The sequence below is a fragment of the Numida meleagris genome, chromosome 2 (genome assembly GCF_002078875.1).
Source record: "Numida meleagris isolate 19003 breed g44 Domestic line chromosome 2, NumMel1.0, whole genome shotgun sequence".
Lineage (NCBI taxonomy): Eukaryota > Metazoa > Chordata > Aves > Galliformes > Numididae > Numida > Numida meleagris.
The window spans coordinates 115,321,309-115,348,649 of NC_034410.1; the positions used below are offsets into that span (position 1 = coordinate 115,321,309).

At 38.3% G+C, this 27,341-nt stretch overlaps 1 protein-coding gene across 11 annotated transcripts in view; it reads right to left on the minus strand.

Annotated features, from left to right (window-relative positions):
• The window catches only part of NCOA2 (nuclear receptor coactivator 2), a 191,503-nt gene that overhangs the window by 144,694 nt on the left and 19,468 nt on the right, over window positions 1-27,341 (minus strand). Inside the window, exon 1 of one of the 11 annotated variants that reach the window (XM_021385606.1) lies at window positions 10,902-10,920. The exons of the other annotated variants lie outside the window; for them this stretch is intronic. The gene's annotated coding sequence lies outside the window, so the exon portion shown is untranslated. Of the gene's footprint in view, window positions 1-10,901; window positions 10,921-27,341 lie in introns of those variants that run through there. 11 annotated transcript variants of the gene reach the window in all.

The window sequence follows — 27,341 nt, forward strand, 5'->3', positions numbered from 1 at the left end:
TCCCTTGAGTCTAATGCCTTTTCTTCCTCAGTTCAGGTACTAATAAAAGTCTCTCTCCTTTATTCAACTTTCTGTTATTATAAAGGTTTTTGAGACATTCACTCCTCCTCCCTTTGAGTCATTTGCCAATTTTTATTGAAAAGCGCTAATAGTGCAGAAGTACATGTGATGAAACGCTAAGAGAGGCAGACAGCATAAACACAATCATTGCCTTTAATGCAAAACAAGTTCAAACACTGAACTTCTGAATATCAAAGGGTCATTAAATCCTTTCTTAGTGAAGGTATCTGAGTATATCTTGGTGTACAGGGAAAGCATAATGCCTTTCATCACATTTGTATTGTACTACCCACAACTCACAAAAGCTGATGAGAACAAAAATTGCACTGAATCACAGCAAGCCTGAATTCTGGGACTGCGCAGGTAAGACACTGCACTGCCTGGCAATTAAGATGTTGGATCTGTTACCTGCTCTGACCTAATTAGCTCCTTACTGAAACTCTTGTCAAGACAAAGCAATTGTTCTTCAAAAAGTGCTAAACCTCATAAGTTAATACTTAAGCTTCCCCCTAGGCTTTAACTCCATTAACCGGAGGTGTTAATTAGATGGAGCTAGGTAAATCAATCAGGATCACACCTCTAAAGGCTGGACTAGGCAAGGCCTAGCCCTAATATATTGAGTCGATAGATTTATAAGCATGCTTATGAGCATAACCGCCAAGCAAAGGTCCCACTAGGCTTGTAAGGATCAGCACCCTCTAAGGTGCAACAACACAAACAGATTAAAGGTCTGCCGTAATGAAGAAAAGTGGTGACACCAACGTTGGGCTAAGTAAATACATGCCAGTGAAACTCAACGTGTACTTTTTGTTTTCAATTGCGTGCAGGCTACCATCTCCCAACATTACTTAAACAATAAAGGCCTGGCTATAATATCTCCAGATGAAATATTTAGCAAGACATTACCCAAAGTGGTTCTGCTGTTTGAAGTCTGGATCACAACTGCACGGGGAGCATGAGGGGCTATGTGCAGCGGGGTGAGAGTATACACAGAAAACAGGCGCTGGGGTTTAACTGGCAAACCGCAACTTGCTTATACTACGAGAACGAGATTTCTCTTACTCCACATTAAGCACTGCTTTAAAACTAATTATCAAGGGAAAAAAGGGCCTTCATTACTCCCTGAACTTGTAAGCAACATGCAAGTGAGTAGCTGGAGAAGGGCAGCATAGCACTGTGCTGGCAAAACCTGTATGCTTCAGGTGTAAATATCCCTGAACAGCCAGATATTAGAGCATCCCTAACGAACAGGCTACTTCACTGATGATTACAAGACAGATTTATTCATTTCACACTTCTATTTTCAAAAAAAAAAAAAAAAGACAGAAAAATTCCAGATTATTTTAAGCACCAGGAGTTCTCTGGCTTTTTGATGCTGAGCAGCTTTATTTGAGGTTATCACACAACTGGGAAATCTTGCTGTCCAAAATTTTAAGCAGATTAAAATGCTGGGTTTTTTCTAGAGCTATCTTGCTGGAAACAGTCCTTACATTCATACCCCCCTGAAGATGTTAAACACGTGCCAAGACTCCTATTTTAGGCTCATCTTCCAATCATCTCCCTTATATGGGCAAAGTTTTCCAAGTCTGAATCAATCCAAAGCACTGATTATATATTAAAGATGTCCTGCTACAACCTAATTAAATTATTGAACAATTTTTGAGTACTTTCTCCTAGCTTGTGCGAAATAACGTAAATTAAAATAAATTTAAAAAAAGGAAGACTCTAATCTCAGTCTGTCGCAACCAGCACAGACTTTCAGAGTCTGAGCCTAGGAATAAGTGCAGATAGATTAACAAATGGATACTTTAAAAGTCATTAGCAATTTTCCCCCCTCGTGCAAATAACCTACATGTTATGGATTTATATTTTATGATTTTATAGAAGTCAGATTTTCAGTGGACTACAAGACAATTACGCCCTGATAGTTCTAAACTCATTTAAGAAAAACTTGTGCTCACAATTTTTCTTCAAATTTGCTTCAGCACTACGCACATGAATCAAAAAAAAAAAAAAAAAAAGAAACAAATAAAGAAAACTCCCAAAACCATAACCAAAAGAGAGCATTTCTACAGGATGGACTTCTCTTGGGTGGTTAAAGGCAAGAGAGCCATTGTATGCATGCAGCTCCTAAGCCAAATTCTGCATAGCCAAGAGGTGAATTCCAGTCTTATCAGAGACTTCAATGCCTTCCTGAAGACAATACACTTAACTTTTTGTACTTCTGAATCTTTCTTGCCTTGGCAAGTCATGGAACTTCAGCTCCAGTCTCATGAATGCCTAGATTAGATTCAATAGTGCTTGAAAATAACCAGATTTTCTAACACTGGCTATGATTTCACAATTCTTAAGAAAATACGCCTGGAGTAAGATTGAAATAAAACAAAATAAAGAAAAACAAGATATAAAGCAAAATGAGAAAGGAAAAGAAACGTTAGAAGATACAGTATTCACCATCTTATTTATTCTTAGATTTAGTTTTGTTTTAGAAAAAAATGTAAAAACACTAAATATGTACATCTTATTCTATTAGCAGAAGGTACTTATCTGTAATGATAAAATATATAAACGCAAACCTAACACATTTTGGGTGATCTGTTTGGCTTGTTTGTTTGATTAGAATACTGGCCTACAGTATAGCGAGAAACACTCTCAAAACAAAATCCTCAAAAACTAGCTATTTTCCAACCCTGCCTACAGATGAAATAACCCAATCTTGTAGCTTCATCCTCTTCAATATAAAGAAGTTGTGTTTGTTGCTGAAAAAAATTGCTTAAGTCAACTGAAAACAAAAGAAGCTTTCTGCTGTATTTTTAGTTTTGCCATCTTTAAGGCCAAGCTTTGCTTGCAACCATTACAAGTCAAATGTTTAATGTAAATGGGAAACCAACATTGCATTCATACATGGCAAAAAGCACTTTTTTAATGCAATAACTAAATCAGTTATGATAGCAAGCACAATTTTTTAAGACCATATCAAACATGACTTAAACTAAAAGGCTTAAACCTGTAAAAAAACAACTAAACAAAATAGAGTGGAATGGCAGGAAATTTACATTTTTAAGACAATTTGGAATATTCATTTTCTGAAATCCTACTTGCATATTCTAACTGAACCACTTTTCCAGTTCTTAACTGTGGTGAATTCGCCCTTTCATCATCTGTAGCCTTCTCTCCAAATAAGTAAGCCTATTCAACAATTTAATGTACTGCTTCTATATGTATAACATTGTTATATCTTTTACCGATGAAAAAGTTTGAGTTGGGATACTGAATGGCACTTCCCTGTAGTTGAATGTAAATGGGAGAACTGTAAATTCTAAGATCGCTCCACTTTATAGTATCCCAACATGGGCGCAGGAGGAGGAGATTGAATAAATTCCAGATTTCTTCCCATATTAAAAGTGTATTTGAAAGCTAACTTCGGAATTACTATATATTTTCCTCAGACCTCACTATTTACTGTTTTATAAGCCTGCAGAACATGAAATCCCAAAAGCACACAAGTGCACATTTCTGGTCTGTTCTCAGTTCCTAGCAGGGCCAGTCTCCACCAGAACAGATAAGCATGTTACGTGTGGCTGGAATTGCTCATCACTAATCCTCAGTACATTTTCTTTATATTTGAGTGTTCGTGAAATTTAAAATTAACAGGCTTTCTCAATAGATTAATCCTGCTAGATAGAACTAAGAGACGATTTCTTGTGAAGAAATGAAGAATGCACAATAGGTATACCATGTACACACACCATAATTATGATACTCTGTTCAGGCTTGAAAATCTATAGGTTTTGACATCTTTCCATTTATATTTTTGCACCAAGGAAAATGGTTTAGAATGTGGAACAGCATAATAGCTCCTTAGGAATCAGTGTAGAGAGATGAGAGTTTAATCACAATCTCCATCACACAAACCACTACAGTGCCCTCCATTATTTTCAGCTGCATTGAAATACCTGCAATGTCATTATACTTGAGGTGCTGATCTTTAATGCACCTAGATACAGGGAGTCACTATATGATATAGTTTCCAAATGATGCACAATGCTTAGTAGAGAGACCAGAGGTTGAGAAGAAGGCTAAGTTACCGTTTCATGCTTAACAGCAGCCCCAAGAAATACTTCAACAGTGGCTCTATTTCCATAGATGACTTTTCCTTTGGACAGCAAAGTAATCTAGGACCTTTCAGAAACATCTAAGGTACTACACAGGTATTTCACTTAGGAAAAAAATGCCAGCATCACTTCAATAAAATAGTTCTAGTTTTCTTTAACAGTCAAAATGTAATTTGCAAGAAACACAAAGATCCTAGTATTTCAATGAAATTAATCGCAAATGCAGAAATCTCTCATCTCCAATGCCAATTCCACCCCACCCACACTTCACTGAAAACTTCGAAAGAGCCAAATGGGCGAGAAAATCTCACAGCCTCTTCTCACAGTAAGAACACTTGAGCTTGGCATACATTAAATGCAGTTTATGACAAACATTCCATTATGTAAACTTCCATGAATAATTTCCTTCTATTTAAATTAAAAATTCAAATTGAAATAAGGCTGTATACCACAAGAGATGTTTTATTCAGCATAATGAAATTAATTCATGTTAAATGTCAGCCCATTTAACCAACCAGAACCTTTGTGCCCAATAGATGTTGAATAAATAATGCGATCAGACAGTTCTTGTGATGGAAACCAGACGCCAATACCGAACACCCTAACAAACGTGGAATAGCCTATTAAGAAAGATTTTAAGTTTTAGAATGAGGGTTTTGCATGGACGGATGTGATGCAGCAGTACGTGAAGAGGGTAAATTCACCTAAAACACAAAACTACCAACATCTATTACCAGCCGTGTAACATACCAAGTTGTTCCTGCAATACCTCGCCATTCAGGATATAGTATTTTCATACTCTAGCCGTGCAGATCCCAGAGGCTCAAACCCACATTTCCTGATTTCTACAACAAAGAGTGTCATTAACTACTAGCATCATCAGGAATGCAGTACTACGGTAACCATACTTAAAGGAACCTTTCATCTAGTTTGAGAAAAACAAAAGTATGGCGAGACTGGTATGACAAGTTAATCAACTTCTACGCTATTAACCATTAGCTTCAAACAAGACAGCTCGACTAGTAAGCACACAGCCTTACATGTACAGAACCTGCACTGAACTCAAGTTAGTAAGAGTATTAAATGTTCAGTTTAGTCTCCTTATTCTCATTCTTGACTTCAGTTTAGTCCGCTTATTCTAATTCACTACTTTCCTCTTGTTCGTTTCATTCATGTATCAAGTAATGCATAATGTTTTGCTTTTAGATTTAGCTGCTAAACCACAGTCTCAAAAGGGGTTTTCCTTGCTACACAACTCTATCACTGGATTCTCATAAAGAGTATAGATTCAAAATTTACTAATATGCTGCTGTTTGAAAAAAATCTGTGCTGTTGGTTAAGGAATTATGACTTTTCTAGGTCTTTTTTCTGCAAATTGTGCTTGACTGTTGACTTTTATTATAAAACAGTAATACATTAAAATGTTTTTCTATAATCAGGCTTAGTAAAGTCTTATAGCTCTTGATAATCTTATGACTTTTAATTCCTTACATTCCAGTATGTAATTTTACTATGCCACAGTCAGTCTAGCTGCAGCAGAAGCTGAAATCTTTATACACAGCCCCTCCAAATATGCCTCTTATATTCTCTGCCATCTTAATATGTTCTGCTGAAACAAAACTACTGTTTATGTCATCTTTACACTGAGCTTCCAGAGATCACAGGTTAAATGTTAGAGATAATCCTCTTGTAGCTATCTAGCTATCTGTAATTTGTTCACATAAATGTTGATTGTATTGGCCAGGCTGGTAGAATAAAAATGGTTATTCCACTGCTCAACCGTGGAGCCCTGTTGCAGTTCAGCTACAAAAGTAACAAAGGTAATGTAACCGGAAAAGAACTCTCTTATTTACCTGCCATTCCTTCTGTACTTTGTTTACCTGCAGCTACAGCCTTCAGGAGTAAAACAAAAATTTTTCAGAAGTTTAAAATCAATTAGAATTTTTTTTCCCCCCACTCATTTAACTTAATGTAAATATAAAGGAAAAAATGACATGAAGGATCTTTTATCTGACTTTTCAATCTCAGAAATCCTGGTTCTTTTAAAATATATTTTTAAATGAAAACTGGAAAAGCTCCTCATTGGGACTCTTCTCACCACATTACTTTTTCTTTAACAGCTTGACCTCTGAAAAGGAGCTCCAGAAGTCAAGCTAAATTAGTCTGTGAAAATGCTTACTAGACAAGATTAACACAATTCCAGTCATATCCTGATTAAATTCATATACACTGAACAATTAGTTTTCATTGCAAAGTTGTCAACTGTATTTTCCTTTTTCAATTTTAATAAGCATTTTCTTTTTTTCAGGAATGCGGTGAAGGGAAGAAGGATGGAAACTGATGGAAGATACAAGAGACAGAAAACAAAGGACAAAAATTTCTGGGAGAATCAGTTTGTTAGTTCCAGTTCACAAAACAAGCTTTTAAAGCAAATAACTCAGTTGTTCCCAAAGATGCGACTTTTAATTAAAACATAATTAATTTAGAAATAAAGAACTGCAAGCCACACAAACATAAAATGGCAGCCTCAGTCTTGCAAGGTTTACAATACAAATGATCCTATAGCCATGTGGCCCACCCTGGCACAAAATACTGTTTTCAAGATTACTGTAAGAATCTGATTAGAATTTCGATAGATTTGGAAAACACTTTAATCTTTAAAAATACATGAAAACAATTACTTGACCAACTCTTAAGTACATAATACACATGCACTAGAAAGAATATATCTAATTAGGAACAAATGCATAATGTGTAGAAACTATGACTTAAATCACAGAACCTGTGATACATAAACTCCTGTTTTTAGAAGAACGAAATTTCTGGCAAAGAAATGTCCTGAAATTACTGAAGTTGAATTTGGCCCAGCATGAGTGAGACCACTGAAATGGTCAGGCATACCCAAAAACATCAAATCACAGTATCTTTTCAACACAGTCCCAGTGTCATGCAGCAACAAGAAGAAAGAAATAAAACAAAGACCTACTGAGGTCAATGGGACATTTCAAATAACCCTGCCATGCACTTTTCAATGAGATTCTTCAGTAACTCTTACACTAGAACCTCCTAACGCCTTTCATCATAAAGGATCTTGAAAACTTTTCAAGCAGAAGCGACTACACCTCTATGGTTTACAGTATACCTTTGATATCCAGCAGAGGAAATCCCCGTGGACTATAAGACTGTTCTCATTTTCTCCCATGAAATTCCACTCGCTTTTCGATGATGTATAAGCTGTTCAAGTCAAATTTTTCTCCTCTCTTTCACTCCTACAAGATTTTTGGCTGCTTACCGTAGTCATAATCAGTGGTTATAAAGCTGAGCTCATTTCACCACCAAAGCAGCAATAGAACTGCCAGAATCACTACAGCTGGTCAGCAGCGTGTTCTCTCAATTCACCTTCCAATGTCAGCATGCAGGTCAGCAGCTCCCATACCGCCAACCATGACGCAATGATCCTCAAAGCACAGGTTCAATACTAGTTACGACATCCAATACCCCACAAGAGAATCATTTTCTTAAGTATTAAACATGGGAAAAGGCTGTACGAGCAAGACTACCTGATGATTCAAACACCTTAAAACCTGAAATCAAACTATCCATTCTGTCAAAGGCTGATGGCACTGACAGTTTTGTAGTTCAGTCAAATACTCCAAGATACGACAGCTGCAGAACAAAATGACAGCGCTATTATTTCCTCCTAATTAAATCCAGGATGGCTCCTGCACAAGTTATGCAAGAGCACAATTTGGGTTACATACTCAAGACACTGAAACATGGGAAACAGCAGCTTGACAGTCACCAGTGCTGCTTTGGGTATTCTACCACATCATGCAAATACATTATGATGGAGTGTTTTAGTTACATAACACCATTCTTTCATTAAGTTTATCTTCTTCACTGTGAAGAAAAACAACATACAAATGTCCTAAAAGCATGTAAATGAGTGTCAACCAAGCGCAAGCAGGCAAAGAATATTGTAGCAACTTCCAGATGAAGAGTATATTCTCATTCACTGCCAAAGAAAGATTTCTCTTCTTCTGGTAGTAAGTTGTTTTTCTCTAGACACCGAATACTTTTTCAGTATTAATAAGAAACAGCAGCTTTGGTCTAAGGAAAGTTGAAGTCTGAACTTTTTTGCTTTGTTCCCTACCACCCCATTTCAGAATAGAGAAGCACAGAACAAAGGTTTGCACTAGAGTACGCAAATTATGGCACACAAGAGTTACATACAATCTATGCTCCTATTCTTCCTCAAAAGCAAGGATTTCCACAGCTTCAGCACATTTTGAATGAAGAACCACCGCTTGCTCATTTTATGTGGAGCCCCTTGATCTTGAATGGGAGAAAAAAAAATCAATTGACAACTGCCCCCACATAATCTCATTCACGACCTTATTAGTCTCTACCCTCTTCCTTCTGACCATAGGACAGATAACTATTTCTTCTTCAGACAGAAGAGGTAAATTTTCAGTCCCAAAAGAACTGCTGATCACACTTACTGAAATAATGGGAGCATAGGGTGGGATTCAGCCATGGTCCTCACCCACATCTGGCAGGTTGCAAGTGACTCTAGCTCAGGCTGTCTCAAAGCCGCAGTTACCAAACCACTAAAGCAATCTCAAAGAAAGATCAATTGGTTATACTGCCTGAAACTTCCTTCTTACTGCTTCTAATAGCACAGAGTTATTCATCATCACAACCTAACACCCAAAGTGTAAGAATTTACACTGAAATCACTGTGACAGAATCACTTAAAGGCTGAGGTTGGAAGCGATCTCTGGAGGCCATCTGGTCAAACCTCTCTAATCAAGTAAGGTCAGAAAGAAGGCTGCACAGGAACACGCCCAAATGGATCTTGAATGTCTTCAAGTACATCTCCACAACCTCTCACGGCAATGACTAAAGTCTATCTAGTTTTTTTTTTTATCAATAATGATCCCAGGCAAACTCTGTATTTGGGCATTCCTGCCCTGCTGCTCATCAGAACATGAAAGATTCATTCAGCGTTGGGACTGTACGTGCCTCAAAGCCACTTGAAAGGAACAGGCTTTCCACGGCATCCTGACCAATCACAAGACCTTCCTTCAAGCAAATCTTCTTCCCAGCTCTATTTATACTCACATAATCTATCTACAGGGTAGAGCTTAGTGACTCTGCATTGTTTGAATGAAGCGTTTACACCTTTTATAGAAAAACTGCTTACTGCTATCTGCCCTTCTATGCAAATCTAGAAGGGAAATGGTGACCTTCTCCAGTTCACAGTATGCACATTAACAAGAATAGCTCAACAATACTGAGAAGCTTAGTAGTTCACCTGCAGAATATCAAAGGAAACTGTGAGATCTTCCCACGTGATACCCATGACATCTCAACATCTCATCCAGAAGGCCTGAGGAAGTCTTGGCTACTGCAGAGATATAGCCTAAACAAACAAGATGTTGGAGCCTTCCTAGAGCTTTCCAAGATGACTGATTTTACTTTGGACAGAACTGACCAATAAGCCCAGGAGAAAAATCTGACTGTTTTGCGAGGCAAACCAGTTCAGTCCTGTGCTTCCTCAATGCTTCTTACGCAATAATAGACAAAAGCAGAGAAGACTTCTCAAAGTAAAGAATCCTTGACAAGCAGCTTTCTTCAAAGGATGCCTAAGCAAAGACAAAATCTGCTAAGAGGGAAAAACTGCTTTTTTATTACTATAAAAAAGTGAGACATATGAAGAATAAAATTACCTTGGTAGAGGATTTCAGACCTGCATCAGACAGCAAGCATTCTTGGTAAAATAAAATGACATCAACATCAGCGTCACAGAAACAGTCACACTTTGATTCACTCAGCAAAGATGAAGGAAGCAGCACTGGCTTCAAGGTATGTAACCCTCCAGCTTTAACAACCTCACAGAAGTGATGTAATTTCAATACAGGAGGTGTGCCTGCTTAAAGAAACCCTCATGAAATCTCTTATCCGCCCCCCGTTCAGCCAGCTCTGCTAAAGCAAATAATGCTGGGCCACACCTGGAAATCTTTGATCTTTCATGCTCCAGGGAAAAGGAGTAACCAGCAGCCCAGGAGGATGGATGAAGTGGGTCAAAGCATTTCTTCATCGCGTGAAGTTTCCTTCAGTCAGCAGAGCTCCTGTCTCCTGGAGCTGGCTTTCATAGCCAGCATGTGACAGACAAACTTCACAGCAGGAGTCTGCTCCTGGGTCAGCACTTCAGAGTCACACCAACTCTTCATAAACTTGACCAGTAAGAATATTTTTAGACACAAACCACTCAGAAGGCGTTACAGACTTCCCACAAAGTCCCCATTGACAGCTTAGAAAATATGAAAGGTGCAATGCTAGAAAACAGGTCCTCTGATCAAGTGTCATACGGCAAGAGGCATCTCAAAGACCAAGTGCCTCAGCCATAGCTATGGCACTTCTGTAGGACTGCCCCAAAGCCACCCACAAGACCAGGCCTGCTCTCTGTGCTGAGGAGATAAGAAATGAGGTGCAGTCTTGGAGCACCCTCCAGCCTCAAGCACCTCAGCAGCCCAGCACTGGCTTGGCACGGCAAGGCAGGCAGCTCACAGGACAGCGGTAGACCAGGAAAGGGAAGCTGGCAGGCAAGTGGTCCCCTGCGGCATTCTCAGGCCTGAGTACCTACGGATTGTGTTCAAACGCAGACCTTGGTACCAAGGAAACAAAACCTGAAATAAAGCCCATTGCTTTGTGAGAACTTACCTGGCAAAACAACTCAGTGCTGTCAGAGTTTAGAGGAGAGCATGGCTATCTGTGACAGAGACAGCCAGTGCTGCTTTATCTGCAATCCCTTTGCTGGAAGGCAACGCACACACATACAGCACTGCTATCACATGCACACCTCAGTGCACACCCTGCGTGCCAGGCTTCAATGCCATGCAAACACCATGAAATAATTCCGTGAAGAGAAACTGCCTCCAACAAAAATCTAAGCCAAAGGCCACAAGACTGAAGAGATCTGTCACAGAAACAGCACCACAGTTAGACCAATAAAACCTTTTTATTCATTGTTGCTACCTTCAAGTATTTATAGTTTTCAAATAAGTACATGTAAGAAACTATCAACCAAAACCTAAAAACAACTCAAGTTTCATTCAACCACTTTTCAGCCCAAACACAAGAATAATTTTTACAGTGTTAATGTTTTTTCAGTTACTGTTAGCAGTTCTGTAACTGTACTTTTATAATTACCAAGTGGATAGATCCATGATAATCAGTTACAAAAGCAAGACTGATTTCTTGCACAGGAGATACACCTATTTAACAAAGCATGTTACTATGTTAAATGTTACATAAATGTTTTCTTAAAGAAAGAGTGTGTATTTGATTACTGTTCTGAATATTAGAGCCCATGAAAAGTTAATATGTAGAAATATATTTATTATTTTAAAGTGATTCCACATGTACTTGAGAGCAATCACATTTTCCAACACAGCAGATCAAATCTGAAAGAAGCAAGAAAATACTATAACAGTGAAAGATTTATTTAAGATGAAAATCATGACAGTCAGCATTATGATTTTTACAGCACTAACACTTAAAACATGTGTTCATGCTGTAGCCAAAAGAGCAATACTATAAACAAATAAATATTAAAAAGCAGCAGTTTCCAAATGGTGGTCCAAAAGGCCATGGATGGCATGTGGTCCTACTTACAATATTTTCCCTGTAAGTCTCTATTAGAAGCACATGATGGTCTTGGGGAGACTAAAGGATGAAAGCTGCTCCTCTGCTAAGGAAATCTGGAAAACTCTGGATCATTTTAAGTTAAAAAAAAAAAAAGAAAAATATGTAAATGGTTAAGTAAAACAGTTAACTTTTTCTTTCATACCTATTTCAATAGCCACTGGAGTTTCAAACTCAAAACTAGTAATTATTGAACAATGTTTTCAAACATATAAAAACTATTTTAGCAAATTGGACATCTTTGGAAACATGTTACTTATAGTCTGAATGGCTCACATTGCTCATACTACTCATTTATACGAGCCTTTTTCCACAACTAAAAAACAAATGCAGAGAAGGTTTTTCAAAAACTAGAAGCCCTATCATCAACTGCTTTTCGAAGCAAAATAAAAGGTGTGCTTTGAACATCACCCAGACAGTATTTTAAACATCTATTTAGGAGACAATATCCTACCAACATTTAAGTTCATAGTTTCAAAAGCTCGGTGGAACTCTATACCAGACTTACCAATAAGCAAATTGGAAGATCTTTTTATTCCTCAAATGACTACACTGAAGGGAGAATGTGAAGTAGGAGATTTGTCAGAAACGGGCTGACTTTTATTTACCAAGTGACCCACAAGCACAGATCCCAAGCAGGAAGTTATGCCTCAGCTTGAACCCAGCCCAAACACATAGCTAATTTTTTTCCACTGATGAAATTCAGGAACCACCCAGATCTGTACCGCACCGCGTATTGTTGTGCTAATCTGGCACACCAGCCTTCCAGGTAAACATAACGCTTGTTGGAATGCGCATGGGCCCATACTCTATAGAATGTAGTGGACCACAATCTGATAGTAATTCTGAATCATGCCATGTTAAAGTGTCCACTCACAGAAGTGGTAAAACAAAAATACCTACAACACAGCATACTCCACTAGCATTTCACACCTAAAACCCATTGATGGCTACAGCCTACTTGGCCACTCAGCGGTGGGAATCCTGAGACCTTTCTGTTAATAAGATGTAAGGAGTGTGCAGCAGGGCAGAGGGCTGCTCCTTCTGCCAAGTTCTGCACAAAACCTGCAGCCAGGCACAACGCCAGCTGACACCCCTCTCTAACCAGAGACCCAAAGTTTGCAAGATGACCAAACGTTATTAGAAATTGGTCACCTCTCCTTCATCAAGGGCTGCACTGATTGTCTTATGACAGCTGAGGAGCAAAGACGCCCCGCCTGCACTGCCAGCCAAGACAGATATGCTAAGACATCTAGGCAAGCTTGTTGCAAAGATATTCTCAGGGCTATCAGGAGAGAAAAACATGCCATTCCTATAATCTCACTCACCTCCAGATGGGCTTAAGGGATTTCCAATTGCCAACACCTTCACTATTATTGCTGCTGTTAAACTTCCTATGGTCTCGTAATAACTATATCCTGGCAATAATTCATTACTCCAAAATTCATCTTCTAGTTTTCCTAATACCTCCCGACTTTACTTTTTACTCTGTCCACTTGATTAAAAAGAACAAAACAATGCACATTGCCACACAAGACCGGCAATAATTGTGTTGGTATGTTTCAGACCATGCTTTGTCCAGAATAGTCAGGTTTACAACGTGCTGTTAAAACTCTTGATTTCCCTTTCTAATTTGGTTGCATTTTAGGCCAACTTTTTTTTTGCTCTTCATAATTAGATTAGCACCCATGTATTTTTACTACACATGAAACGTTGTGGCTGGGCTGCCAATCGCCCTGTATGGCCAACATGATCAAGTTGTACTAAAACAGATGCAAAACCCTTGCAATTGCAGAGTCTATCCTGAAACAAAACCACAAAAGAAAAAAACCTATTTTTTTTCTCTAACAAGTTTCAGAACATGTTTATTTAAGGTTAAATGATTATTTTCTTTCTGTAATAGCAACTTTTTCAAACTGAGTTAAAATGTTTGCTGTAACAATCTCTGCAGGTTGCCAAACGCTTCCAGGGTACAAAGTCACGAGCCCTATGGAATGCTGCTCTGTGTACTCTGCCTCTGCCAGCACACCTTCCCCAAGTAACCCATACAGCTTGGAAGCTCCATATCTGTCCACGCTTTTAAGCTTTATTAACAGCGGAGTACACAGATTCCACTTTACCAAGCACACCATCTTTTCCTGGGTTTCCATAGCAAGCGCAAAGCCAGCTTCTCCCTCCCGTGCAGCCAAACATGTTTAAAAAATATTCCAGGAAGACAAGAAGTCAGAGGATCTGTGCAGAATTAATAAAAGCAGAACAGTATTTCCCTACTACATGACATGGTGAAAAGGTACGTCAGCAATCCCTCTACCTTGCTGTTCATCATTTTTGTAAAACATGATAAAGGAGATGATTTTTTCATATGTGCTTTCAGAGTAGCGTTGCTGTACATCACACTTGCATTAATTTATGCTATTACTTAACAAGTATGTAGTGGTAGAATAATTATTTCATTTGTTACGTAAATGCAATAATTCTCAGTCCTTGAAACACGCGTCCTTGTGAACCAGGATTTCAAGTAACAGCTGGAAACATTCAGGATCACGTGTAAAAATAGTAATACAATTATTAAAGTATAGATGTCCAAAATTACAGGATGAACATTCCTACAAAGCTTAAATCATGCTTCACAACACTGGGAAAAGTCCCAAAGTAGAGAACACAGCCTCCTGGCAAACGAGCCCTCCACCAGGGCAGCATATCAAGTGTGTGACAAACCCTGGAACGTTCACGGGGGCAACCAGCAGAGATTGCTAAATATGCTCAAGATCAATATCTCTGCACAAACAGCAAGACCTAGGGAACTAAGCATGGAATTGGCATCCAGCAAATCTTACTTTTAATACTAGTGCAAAAACAAACAAGTGTCATGAAGTTCAGTGAAGGAGTATATACATACAAAAATACAGCCTGAAAGTTGCTGAACAAACTAACCACTGCTGCTTCCATTTTCAGGAACCTCGGCATTAAGGAGAAAAATAAAATGTGATACTATTAGGAAAAAAAAAAAAAGCATTTCTCGAGTGGTTCTGTTAGGTCCAAGAGGACGTACCTTCAAAAGGAAATTCTTCCAAGAGAAAAAAAAAACAAACAGAAACAAACAAATTAGTAAGCAAAAAAATGCCACCAACCCTCACACAGAACAAGGTGACATGAGAGAGACATCAGACACTGGGCAATTGGACCAGCTAACTCTTCCAGCAGCCTAACATAACATTCTTGTTAGTAAGATGGCATGATTTTCTGGATTTTTTTTTTTTCCTGTGAAACCTCGGTACAAAACACAAAACGTGCTTCTGACTTCTCCAAACAGCTAATTCCATAAAGCAAACCTGAGATAGTTGCAGATATTATCAGATTGTGCTTTCTGGCTTATCTTAGAACAACCAATGAGACTTTTTGGAAACAACATGTACAAGCACTATGAAGGAAGACCTACATAAACAGATTTTAGGAATACTCCCTCCTTCAAGTCTTTCAGAACACAAAAATTGCAGCTGACTAGAATCAGGCCTAAAAAGCTCCTGCACACATACTGAAGGAGCCCTTGGAATTTCTTACTTCTTTTAGCTCCCCCATTAATCTCAACAGGAATGAAATCTTTTGATTGGCTGATAAGGCTTTTCACTTATGTTTTTTATTTGTTTTGTTTTCTATAGACAATATCGAAGTTTAACATCACAAATATATCTCAAAATTTATTTCTCAAAAAGCCTTAAGAAACCCAACAAACCAAATACACAGATATCTATGTTAGCAGATCAGCTTAAAAAGCCAACATTCAGAAACACGACCACACCCACAGTGTATAACTGAAGAAAATACTCTTTATACCTAATTCACAATGAACTGTTGAAAAACAGTCCTGCAAATACCTCTAGAACCCACATTCACTAATTTTTTACTGTTTTCTGCAAGAAAATGCAAAAATTATTGCAATTTAATTTAAAAAATAAGCAAACATCTTGGCCGCATGAGTGGAGGTCATTTGCACTATACACCAGAACTACCAACCCAGATGCAAAGGTTTCAAAAAATTAAATAAATCAGTGAGCAGTCAAGGCTGTAGCCTTAAACATAGTTGTCATATTAAAAGAAAGCACAGTTCTGAAGTACTTCTGACTAAGCAGGAGATACTGCCCACCCCACCAGTTTGAATATACATCTGGTGTGGCTGAGGTCTTTCCCTATCACTGCTGGTGACTTCTGCCCAAGAATTCAAATAAACAGGTTGTATTTTTGTACAAAAACGCAGAACTATAGCTTAAACTAAAGACAAGTGAATTTGTATTGATTTTTATAAGTAGGTATTGGCTTTTTACCCTGCAAAGGAATGAAATGTTTTGATCAAGGGAAGGTAGATAATTCTCAAATTTGCACGTACACAAACCCAGCAAATGGAAAGAAAGGAGATGGAGTAAAACCTGTTCCAACAAGCTGTACATTAGAAATCTGACTCTTGTACTCCAGAGGAGCCAAAATAAAAAGATACAATGAAAAGCAGTTTAAGAACAAGGTAGAACAGAAACCATACAAAGCTTGCATGTACCACAGTACTGAGGAAATCTATTAAAACACATTTTTGTAGTTGCAAAGGTTTAAAAGGAAAAAAAAGGATTTTTTTTCCTCATTTTGCCTTTGAACACATACGCACAAGCCCTTCACAAGTGTCCTTGGATCTTAAACATACCTTCCCTATAGATCATGAAATTGGCAGAATCAGACAAAAATATTTGGCTGAGGCAAGATAATTAAACCAAGCCTCCATACTTCAGCAAAAAACGTTAAACTGTATGGAAATAAATGGACTTACAAGTACTAATCGCTTACCATGAGGATTTAAACCTTACGTATGGTAGTCTTGTGAAGTTACAGAGTGCCAAGGAGTGACAGCACAACAACAAAAAAATCCAGCAAAAAGTAATTCCAAAGAAAACTGAATGCACAGAAAAGTACTTGTACAGCTCTTCTTTTGTGTCTAACCCATCCAAAGCTGGCTTCGCAATCAAAGTTCTGTTGTACCATTTGTAGACTGACAAGTAATTATTTGCGCACAACTTTTAGGAGCAAACACGGACATAATATACAGCTAAGTAAGGCAAATTAAAACCAGCTGAAGCCTCCACAGATACTCTCCAAAGCACTCATGATGTGGAAAGCTTTTCACAAGAATTCCAGCTAATTTACAACAGCAGAGGAATCATCCCCAGACGGTTGGACAGATTTTCCTCTGCTAATGGTTATACTGCATTCCTGGTGACAAAAGTTGTTGAAATTAATCTTGAATTGTAGAAACGGCACCAGAATAAAAACGGTCTCGCATATACTTCCAACATTTTTTCCTTTCTGAGAACACTTGAATTAACCAAGAACTTTGTTTAAAAGTTGAAGTACAAGACAAATTTCTTAAAGCGTGATCAAAGAAATGAGTCTTTTACCTTGCTTTATTTAAGGCTGATGTATTATTTTCACTGCTATAGCCCAGTGATAGCTCATTGTCTTTGAAATTATCCACCCATTTTTACTTTCCTTTCCAGTTACATAGGAAACGGCTCAACTACATCCCCGTTCTTTCAGGACTCATTTTCTCTGAGGGCTGCTCTTTAATGGGACAAGCCAGCACAAGTGGCCAAATGCTGGATTCGTATCTGAAAACCGATCAGCATCTGCATCACCACTGAATGGAATAATTGAAATTACTGCGTCGTCATTCATCGATAGGCCCACAATCAACTCCAAGCATCACGAACATGGTTTACGAGAACAAGAACTGGGCTTTAAAACCTCAGTTGTTTTCCGACCAGAGTTGTCGCTGCTATAAGACGTGACTTGGAAAGCTTATGAGGTGCAACTGAGTACTTACTCAGCTGGAAGTAATAGAGCGATACTTTCACAAGAGCATTTAAAAACTAAGCGTGCAAATGATATAACACCAGCAGACAGAAAATAGACACAGAAACAAAGCAAAGAGGGGAGGAATAAAACGCATTTATGTGAAGAATAAAATCGTTACTCTGAAGATTTTTTTTCCTAAATACCTCTTTTGCCCAGTAATAACAATGCATATTTTAGTAACGTCCATTTGTGCATTATGCTTGGGAGACAGATGAACACTCATTTAATTTGTAGAATAGCATTGAATGCAGAAGCCCAATCTTTCTACTTCTGCCAGATTTTATGGCAATTTATTTATTTACTGAGTTATTTAAGTCATGAGACCTGCAACTTGTTCTATTAACCATATCCTGAGATATACGGGAAGCACACAATTACCAGAATTATACTTAATTGCAAAGCCTTTATCTACGCTAAATGAAATAGGTGAATTTCCACGCTTAAGTCACCATTTTCACACTTGATTTGTGAGGTTTGGGACCAGAAGCCTTAGAATGTACTTGCACATGAAAAATAAGAGGATAATTTAATTTAGGATTTCCTATCTATTACGGATACAAACTGCGCAAGAGAAATTTAAGTCCTTTTCTGAGATTTCAATATTTGAATTGAAAATATGTTCCTAAAAGCTGGTTATCAAAATATGTATCATTTTATTTGCAGTCAAACAATACAAATTAATACTTTTACAACTGAACTCACAGGCCATAACAGTTTATTTGCCGAACGTTTGTCACTTAAAACGCTTATTTATTCTACTCAAGTTACAGTTCAGCTCCTCATTTTATCACCCTTCCACATCCATGTATTTGTTTTCACTCGTGTCCATGACTAAGTTATTCAGTACTGCACTGTCAAAGGGAGATGAGAAATTAATTTTCATAGAACTAAAAATCAGAATGACGTTAAGATGTACGTACACAGTGTTACCAAATTTGTAACGCCGACACAAATTAGGTCCTATTCTTTCTGATGATACCTATTATCTAAGAGAAAACAGAGAATGAGCACGCTCCACTCGGTTTCTTAAATGCACAAAAATGAGAAGTGTCAGAAGTAAATTCAAAGTGGTGCTCATCTAAAAGCTGAAGAAGAATATTTTTGAAAAAGAGGAGCGTTAACATTTCAAAGCATTATTTGAAAGCTCTTAAGGGAGAAGCTGAGAGATGGGAGGACAGGATTACAGCAGCTACCTTACAAACAAACACAGAATCTAGTAAAGTACAGCGGATCAAAACCAAGTCTGTATGTGGGTGGGACATTATGTAAAAGGAAATACATAAATTAGTCCACTATTACATTTATTGTTTTAAAAATATCCATGAAAATTTGGTTCCATTGTGCTGAGCAGACCGTGCTGGATTCCCAAACCGTCTTATTGCTGTGACACTGGTCATTTTTCCCTATCATTTTGTTTTTTCCAAAATCAAGTCTCATCTGGAAGAAGACCATGAACTGGTTAGGGCAAGTTTCCACTGCTTTCATTTCATTCTCTGCATTTTCCCACCACAGCGGAGCAGGGAGAAAGGGCTACCTTTGCAGCCGCAGAACACTCAGCTTCAGATTAACAGCAATTATGTTTTCTTTAAAACAGCATCTAAAATACACTAACTGATCAAAACCATTTGCAAGTTCATTTGCAAGAGCATACCAGCTTTAGGAGCCCTGTTAGAAAAGATTTGAGATGAACCTTGGAGCAAGCAGTAGAGTACCGCCCAAAGATAACCCATCTAGCTATCCTAGTGCTTGCTACAGATGTTTAAATCCCTGACTTGAATCAGACAAGTTGGCAATTTTACAGCCTGAGTCCCTGTCAACACCGGAAAATGCCAGAACACTGGCTATTCATTATTTCCGAACCTCTTTCATCCACAAAGTCTGCAAAAAACTTCTGAAACTTTAATCTTATCCTCATATATAACAAGCATATATCAGATATCTCACTGTTTTTGGGAAAGGAAAGTAAAAAAAAAAAAATCTGCTTTAGCTCTACTCTGCTTAACTTCTGACACAGGCTAAAGCCTTAAATCATTTGTCTTACCATTCACACCCATTTCCTCAGATACACTTTACAAAAAGGGGTTGACAGCTGGTGTGAATGTATACCAGGAGCTCTGAGACCACTGAGGACCTCTGTCTCCTCAGGAGATGCTTCCCAGATGTACTAGGAAACCAAATGGCTCAAGGGCCAAAGAGAGAACTTAAGCTTCAGTATTACCTTACTTGTCAAGGATTTAGAGACTGCCATAAAATGTGTATCATCAGAATCTAGCTAACTCTCTACAACAATTTAAGTTACACACTTGATTGTGGATAACAGGATTCTGTCTGCTCCTTAAAGCAGCGTCACAAAAGTTTATTAAGGGCCATCGTAAGGCAATGAAATGAAAAATATAGCATTAAGCTCTTCAGGTGGTCAAAAGCTTCTCTACCTGAATACGATGCTTTTCACTCCTTTTTCTAAAGCCTGAAGAATGGTTGGACCTTTTCAGGTCATCTTCTAGCCAAGCCTTTAGTTTCTGCAGACCAATTTAGATTACATTTTGTGGTAAAACTTTAATACAAACGTACACAAAAGAAAGACAATTAAGCTTCACCCACACACACACAAAAAAAGCTGTCGATATAAAGCACGTATATGAAAAATTAAGCCAATAAAAATATATAATGAAAGACATCTGACACAAGTTTCAGTCTACGCATGCTTGTTTTGTCAGCTGTCAAATTGTGGTAATATACAATGGTCAAAAGCACGCTGACAGCAACACTCCTACTATTTTAAAGAACAATCAGAAAATACATGCAGCTGTAAGAAAAATATCTGCACTGCTACCAAACTGACTGAACAGAGCTGGTGGTCCTTAAAAAAATATATTAATGCTCAGTACTTCTGACTCAAACGGAATTCTTTGCAAGACGGATCCCAAATTGTTTGTTCCCCACACAAACCTTTTTGAGAAAGGAACCCTGTGCAATTCCATACGCATTCATATAGTTATTGTAAGTAAATACTGTTTCCAGGCAGCAAATGACGTAAGGTTGAGAAGTGCCATCCATTATATACTTACATTTAAAAAAAAAAATTAATGTATGTAATAGAAAAAAAATCTTCCCAGTAATTTTGTGCAAGATTATATCCCACCCAAAAGAATTGTTTCAGTGTGTTTTACCAATAAAAAAAGCCAATGTTTTCCTCTATGCAAAACACAGGTTTCAGATACACTTTGTACCTATGCATATGAAGTCGCAAAAGCTGAAATAAAACCTCAGGATGTGGTTCCATTATGGTCCTCCTACAATCCATCCAAACCAACAACAGGGAGTTAGAAGGAAAAATGAAAACGTTATATTCATACAGTTTTTGAATTTAATAAATTTCCTGATGAAATAATAGAGCAGTAATACCATGAGACAGAAAAGAAAATTGACTAAGGTGATGTTACATGCTTTAAGATTTTATATAGCATTATAGCCATCATCTCCTGGAAACCAAGGGAGCAGTAGTAATAAGTTACTCATAAAGACTGCAGCCTAGTTTCCTGCTATATATATAATAGTGCTGCAACAAAAGCACATTACTTTTAAATAACCATTCCTTAAGATGTATGCCTGAATGCTTTTCTTTGCTGCAGTCAGGAAGCTAAATCAGGCTTGCATTCATTCACAGAGCAGGCCCACTGTGCCATGTCACTTTCAGTGCTGAAGAAGGTGAACGGAGCAAGCAAGTTTATTGATGGTTAGATTATGGTTTTTTGTTGTTTTGGTTGTATATGTTTGTGTGTGTTTTCTTCTTCTCCCTTTGTCAAGTAGTCTTTGCTTTTGAGTTTAGGAAGTTAAGCTTTTGCCTCTTATATCAACTGCAGAGAGTGCCAGGTGTGAAGTGGCTGAAGCTGCGAGCACTGGCTGGCAGAGATGCTGCAGCATACACTGGACACGATGGCTCAGAGCTAACCAGCTCCCTGAAGCACTCCTAGGGGATGGGCTTCTCCAGGGAAACCTTATTATAGAAAATAAGTAAGTTATCAGGTGTCATTTTGCAAGATACGCTAAAGCAAAGCCATCCAACCACTGCAATCAGGAATTAAATAAGCCTAGGTTAAAGCTGGTTTGCAGCCATGCTGTAGAGTCTCTGGGGCAATTAAGATGATGTTGTTTTTTCAGGTTTTCCTGAAGTATCGCTACCCTTACCAGGGGGTTCAGGTCTGAGCCACAGGCATCTTCTACCTTGCAGAATCCTCTGGTGAACGCGAAGGTGGTTATTAACAGCTTGAGTTCATTACACTTGTGCTTAACATGTTACAACTCAATGAACGTTTTCATCAACTTTTTTTATTAAGCAACACCTTAAGTAGACTAAGTACGTAAATCTCACTGCTTTCATTCAGCCAGATAGGAACTAGGAACATAGGAAGAAGTCCTAATAGTGGTTTATGTCTACAATCACTCACTCAAAAAGATACGTTCCAATATTTATTATTTCTACCTCTCTCTTCTTTTAGTTAGTTATCATAAAGACTATGAAAATGATGCCCTTCACATGAGTAGTAGCTCAGTGAAATCTCTCTCCACCATTCCCAATGTACAATTTCTGTACAATATCAAATTCTGCCAAGATACTTAATCAGATTGATTATCTGAGGCTGATGCAAACAACTTGCAGCACTGATAGCCAAAATCATTATGTTAGAAAAGGGGAAGGACAAATGAAGACTTGCACTGCTCCGCTGCCATGCAGTGCAGTATGCTTTCTGCCTGCGTGTACCTTGAAAATCAATAGACTTATTTAAAAATAGGGAATTCTACATTTTATTACATATACTTATCACAGAGTATCATATAAGTATCTCAGATTATTGTATCAATATGGCACAAGTAAACAACTTCTAGCAATAGATTTTAAAACACATAAAACAGTGCCTTGACATAAAACCTTCTGATTTTTAAGATAAGGCTGCATTAAACCTCACAATTCCTCTGCATCAGAAGATACACAGCCTCCAGCTGTCAAGAAGAAAAAGCAAGGCACGTGAAAAAGGAGCTGGACAACCACACCAACACCTTGAGCAACTTGGTGCCTTCACTGACCCACAATGGTGCCCACCCACAAGGACCTCCTGATGCTGAATAGGTTTTAGCATTCTTTCTGTCACCAGCATCACCCTGAGCACAGATGTTCTTGCAGCCTGCGGGAGCAGTTTCTCTGGGGGCTGAGGAAGGAAGCGGCAAGAACACACAGCCACACAAATGCACATCAACATGTTTTGTCTCAGTCACAATCACATGAGTTTTATTTCCTTCAGAAACCAGACTGAAACAAGGAGGGTAAGGAAGATGTGTAAACACGCAGCTATCGTAATCCTCTACTCTTACACCTTTTTCTCTCTCCTGCTTTTTCTGTCTCCTCGCTTCTGCTATGATTTTGGGTCGTTCTTCCCTGTTACATCTCATTCATCATCACGGAGAAGCTTGGGAAACATTTTGACATCCATGTAATTCCTGTAAAAACACCAGGAAGTGTAATCCTCTCAGAGCAGCTGCATTTTGGCTGTTTACCAACCATTTTACAGCAAAGTAATTAGTAACTCGCATACAATTGCAAGCAATACCAGTCCAAAATGCAGCTTCCCTCACCACTTGCTCTCTGTGCTAACTATGCCAAGATGGTGACAGGCTTACTTAGCGTGGTTATTGCTTCCAGTTTCAAATCCAAATAGTTAATTAAGTTTTTCAGCACTAGATAGCCCATGTTGAAGAGCCAAACAAACCAAAAATACTGTAACCTCATCACTTCACCATTTCTTCGTACTGTAGCCACAATGCGCCAGACACACTTGAGGACGATTTTGTTTATATTGAATGGCTACCATTTGTTAAGTGCACTTGGCATGTTACTTTTGAAATACATTATACAGCACATCATACATTCCAGTAAAAGCTGGCAATCAAACACGGGTCATTCATATCAAGAGAGGGTTCTGTACTTCAGAGGCAAAAGCATGTGACAGAAACCGTAAGAGAAAAAGAAATGTGTGAGGAGTTGTGTTTCATGAATGCTGGGTGCCTTATTCTATCACCTGGTAAACTGGAAGAGCTGACCTTCTGCCTCTTGTATAAAAATCCATTGCATTTTTGGATGGACAAGTATCAGACATTCATGACTGCTTTTAAAATTTTATATAATACACACACATGCTGGCATGCACATACACACATAGAAATGGAATTCCAAGATTTCCATTCAAATACAGAAAGCAAAGCTAAAAAGATTGTAACAGTGATCAGAATCTCAATAGTCCTTTTGAGAAATCAACAGGAAATGATAACTAATGAAAAATTCCAAATATTATTAATACAGGAAAATATGTCCAGCTTTGACAACCAATGCAGTCATGGAATAAACACTTCCATCTTCAGTAGCTGCTAAAACAAACACTCTTTTACAGGCTTTGACAGAGAACAGAATTCATTTCCCCTTTACAGCTGCACTGCTTCAAAGTCAGTTAAACATCAATGTGACAGCCTTACTTGCCAGAGCTTAGACATTTACTGTATTATCTTAGCTGGACACAGCCAGGAAGCAGAGACTGAAGGCAGAGAGGTAAAGGGGAAAGAGAGAGAAATCAATGTTGTTTTTCTTAAACACTTTATGAAGTATTTGCCTTACTCATTGCCAGAGAGTTACTCTTCTTATTCACGTATTCTGTATTTAAGACTCAGCTAATCCAAATGGAGCACAGGTCTGAAGGCAAAAAGTTCACTGCGATAGAGATTATTTACACAGATTGTAATCGGGCATCAAATTCTCACTCTGCAATACAGTGTACTTCTATAAATGAAACTTAGTAGACTGAGCTATTATCTGTAATTACAAATTAGACCATCTTATTTGCAACCAGCTATCACCCTACTGACTTCCACATTACAATCTAGAAGACACACAGTTAATGCTCTTACTCTTATTTCTGTCACTGACTCTCCAGTACAATCCCAATCTTCCAAAACGATAGTGGAGCCAAATTTGTATTTATTTCACACAGAGCAACAAGCACATTTGTAAGTATTTAACAGTCATCAGGAAGGACTACTGGTCAGATGTCAAGTCAGCCCTGCCAGTGAGGACAGATCACTAAGTTCGCTGCCTTGTATGAAAAATAGACACCAGACAACTGCAGCAGACATTTACAGAGACTGGTCCATGGAGTATTTCTGATATTCTGTAGAAAGCTGGCTGGTCCCATGGTGACAGCTCTGCTTACTTCCAGATGTTTAATTGCAGTAAAGAAAACTCAGAATACATCAATTCACGTTCTTAGTGCTCATTTCCCACGAAAGCAGTTGTCGTGGCCATCAGGGAGAAATTGTGCGATCACAAAGAAGATGTCTCGTGTATTACCTACCAAAATACAACACGAACTACTAGTGGAAAATCTGCCAAGTGACTCGTTCTTTTACGGTACATGATCTCTCAAAACCATCACTCAGAAAAAAACCTGTATCATACAATGACATTTTCCATTAGGACTTGGAACATATTTTTCATTTCTCTATGTATGTTGCAAGCAAGCTTGAAAAAAATTGTATCTATCTTTTCCCTTGTTTTTATTACTAATTTCTCCCTATATGCAGGAAAGAAGATGGCTATGAAAGTCTAAACCACCACAGAGAGAGCAGTAGCTAATAAAGGCAAAACGCTACACGAAACCATCTGCATAAATTATGTTATGAAGTGCTATACTTCTTTCATTATTTCAACTCGTGCTTCAACCAAAGTTGAAATTCTAGAGAAAGTCTGATGATTTGTGGCCCTATAATTTGGCGCAACTAGTAAGTTTATATTCCGGAAATCTCCACATCTCAGTGAATAGGAGCTTGAACCACCTTTCACCTTTTTAAGGGTCATATCGGGGTTAAAGGGAAGAAAAACAGAGATGCGCTTCGTCTACCAACAATAAAATCACTCTTCTCCACATGTGCTAGAGCCCTGATTGGAAGATTTCTCATTGTTTCACAACCACAATGCTCTAAATTTCACGGCACCCCAGCACAGTGCTGTACAGCTCCAGTTTGCAGTGTATTTGAGGTTTCTGTCTGGAACTCGTCTGTGTGAACTCCCACGCTCCCCTTTTAGAGCTGGAGTCGGAAGACAAACTTAAGTTTATACTTCCCCTCTAGGAAAAGAAGTACAGAAGCAAATCAGACATCCCCTACAAAAGCAAAAGCTCTTTAAAATAAATAAATAAATAAATCCATCCCCCTCCCTGGAAGCACTCAAGACCAGGCTGGATGGGGCTTTGAGCAACCTGGCCTAGAGGGAGGTGTCCCTGCCTATAGCAGGGGGTTGGAACTAGATGATCCTAAAGGTCCCTCCCAACCCAAACCATTCTATGATTCTAAATGCATTTCTTTTTTTCCAAACAGCCCCAAGAAGCGAATTTCAGGACATACCGCAGACAGAGGGTGTCCATTCAGCTGTATTTGGAAGACAACATGGCTCACGACTCTGAATACTATGAGGAGATGGTGCATGTTGTGTTAAGTGTTTACTTGTTGAAGAGTTAGGGCTTTGAAGTTGTGGGTTTGGGGTTTTTTGTTGTGGGGTTTATGGGTTTTTTTTTCCTGTGCCATGCTGCTGCTTACTCCAGCAGCACTATTTTTAGTAACAAATGGGTAACTGTACCTCCCCTATCAAGAGGAAGATATCCAGTTTGAAGCTGCAAACCAGTCCAATTCATACATGCTACCAATTCTTCAGATGGAAGCTTGTGAGCCAGGCCCAGCTGCTTGTGCTGTAACTAACACTTCATCGTATACATTTTAACAAAGAAGACAGAAGAAGGAGGCTTCGCCTTTGAAAATAAGCCCTTCATGGAAATATTGTATAATAAATCCGTGTACTTTCTACCTTTATATTCCTTATTGCATTGTTATTTACATCTCCCTGTCAGTTTCTAGAAATTATAGAAAAACGTTCACACCCTAAAGAATTTCCCTCCCCTACATACACACAAAACTGATGACTACACTGATTTTTACCCAATATTCCTTCTCAACATCTTACAAGATTTACATTTCCATAGCTATTGCCAACTTCAGAAACATGCCACAACATATTAATTCAAACTGATATAAATTGAACTTTACACGAACCAATACATTTGTATCCTTAAATAAATTAAGAAAAAAATCAGAAGCAACACTAAGTAAATTCAACTATGCAATTCAAAGCAAACATGCGATTCAACTAACATATAGCTAGAGCTACTGAAATCAGAGATCTTAGTTGAAATAAAGGCACGCAGTCTGTGACAAAATGGCAGTGGAAAGTTCTGCAGGAGGGGCTGCACTCAGCAGAGCTGGAGTTGAGCCCACAGCTCATTCCAAAACTCTTGTCAAAAATGTCTTCTGATATTTCTCAATATATGCAACTCACGCTGCACAGTTCATCTCCATTCAATAATCCTGAAGAGACACTAAGTGCAGTTAAAATGATTTATTCCACTGAGCCTTTCATTGTATTAATTTATGCCCTATGACATCACAAACCATAGATGTTTAAAAATT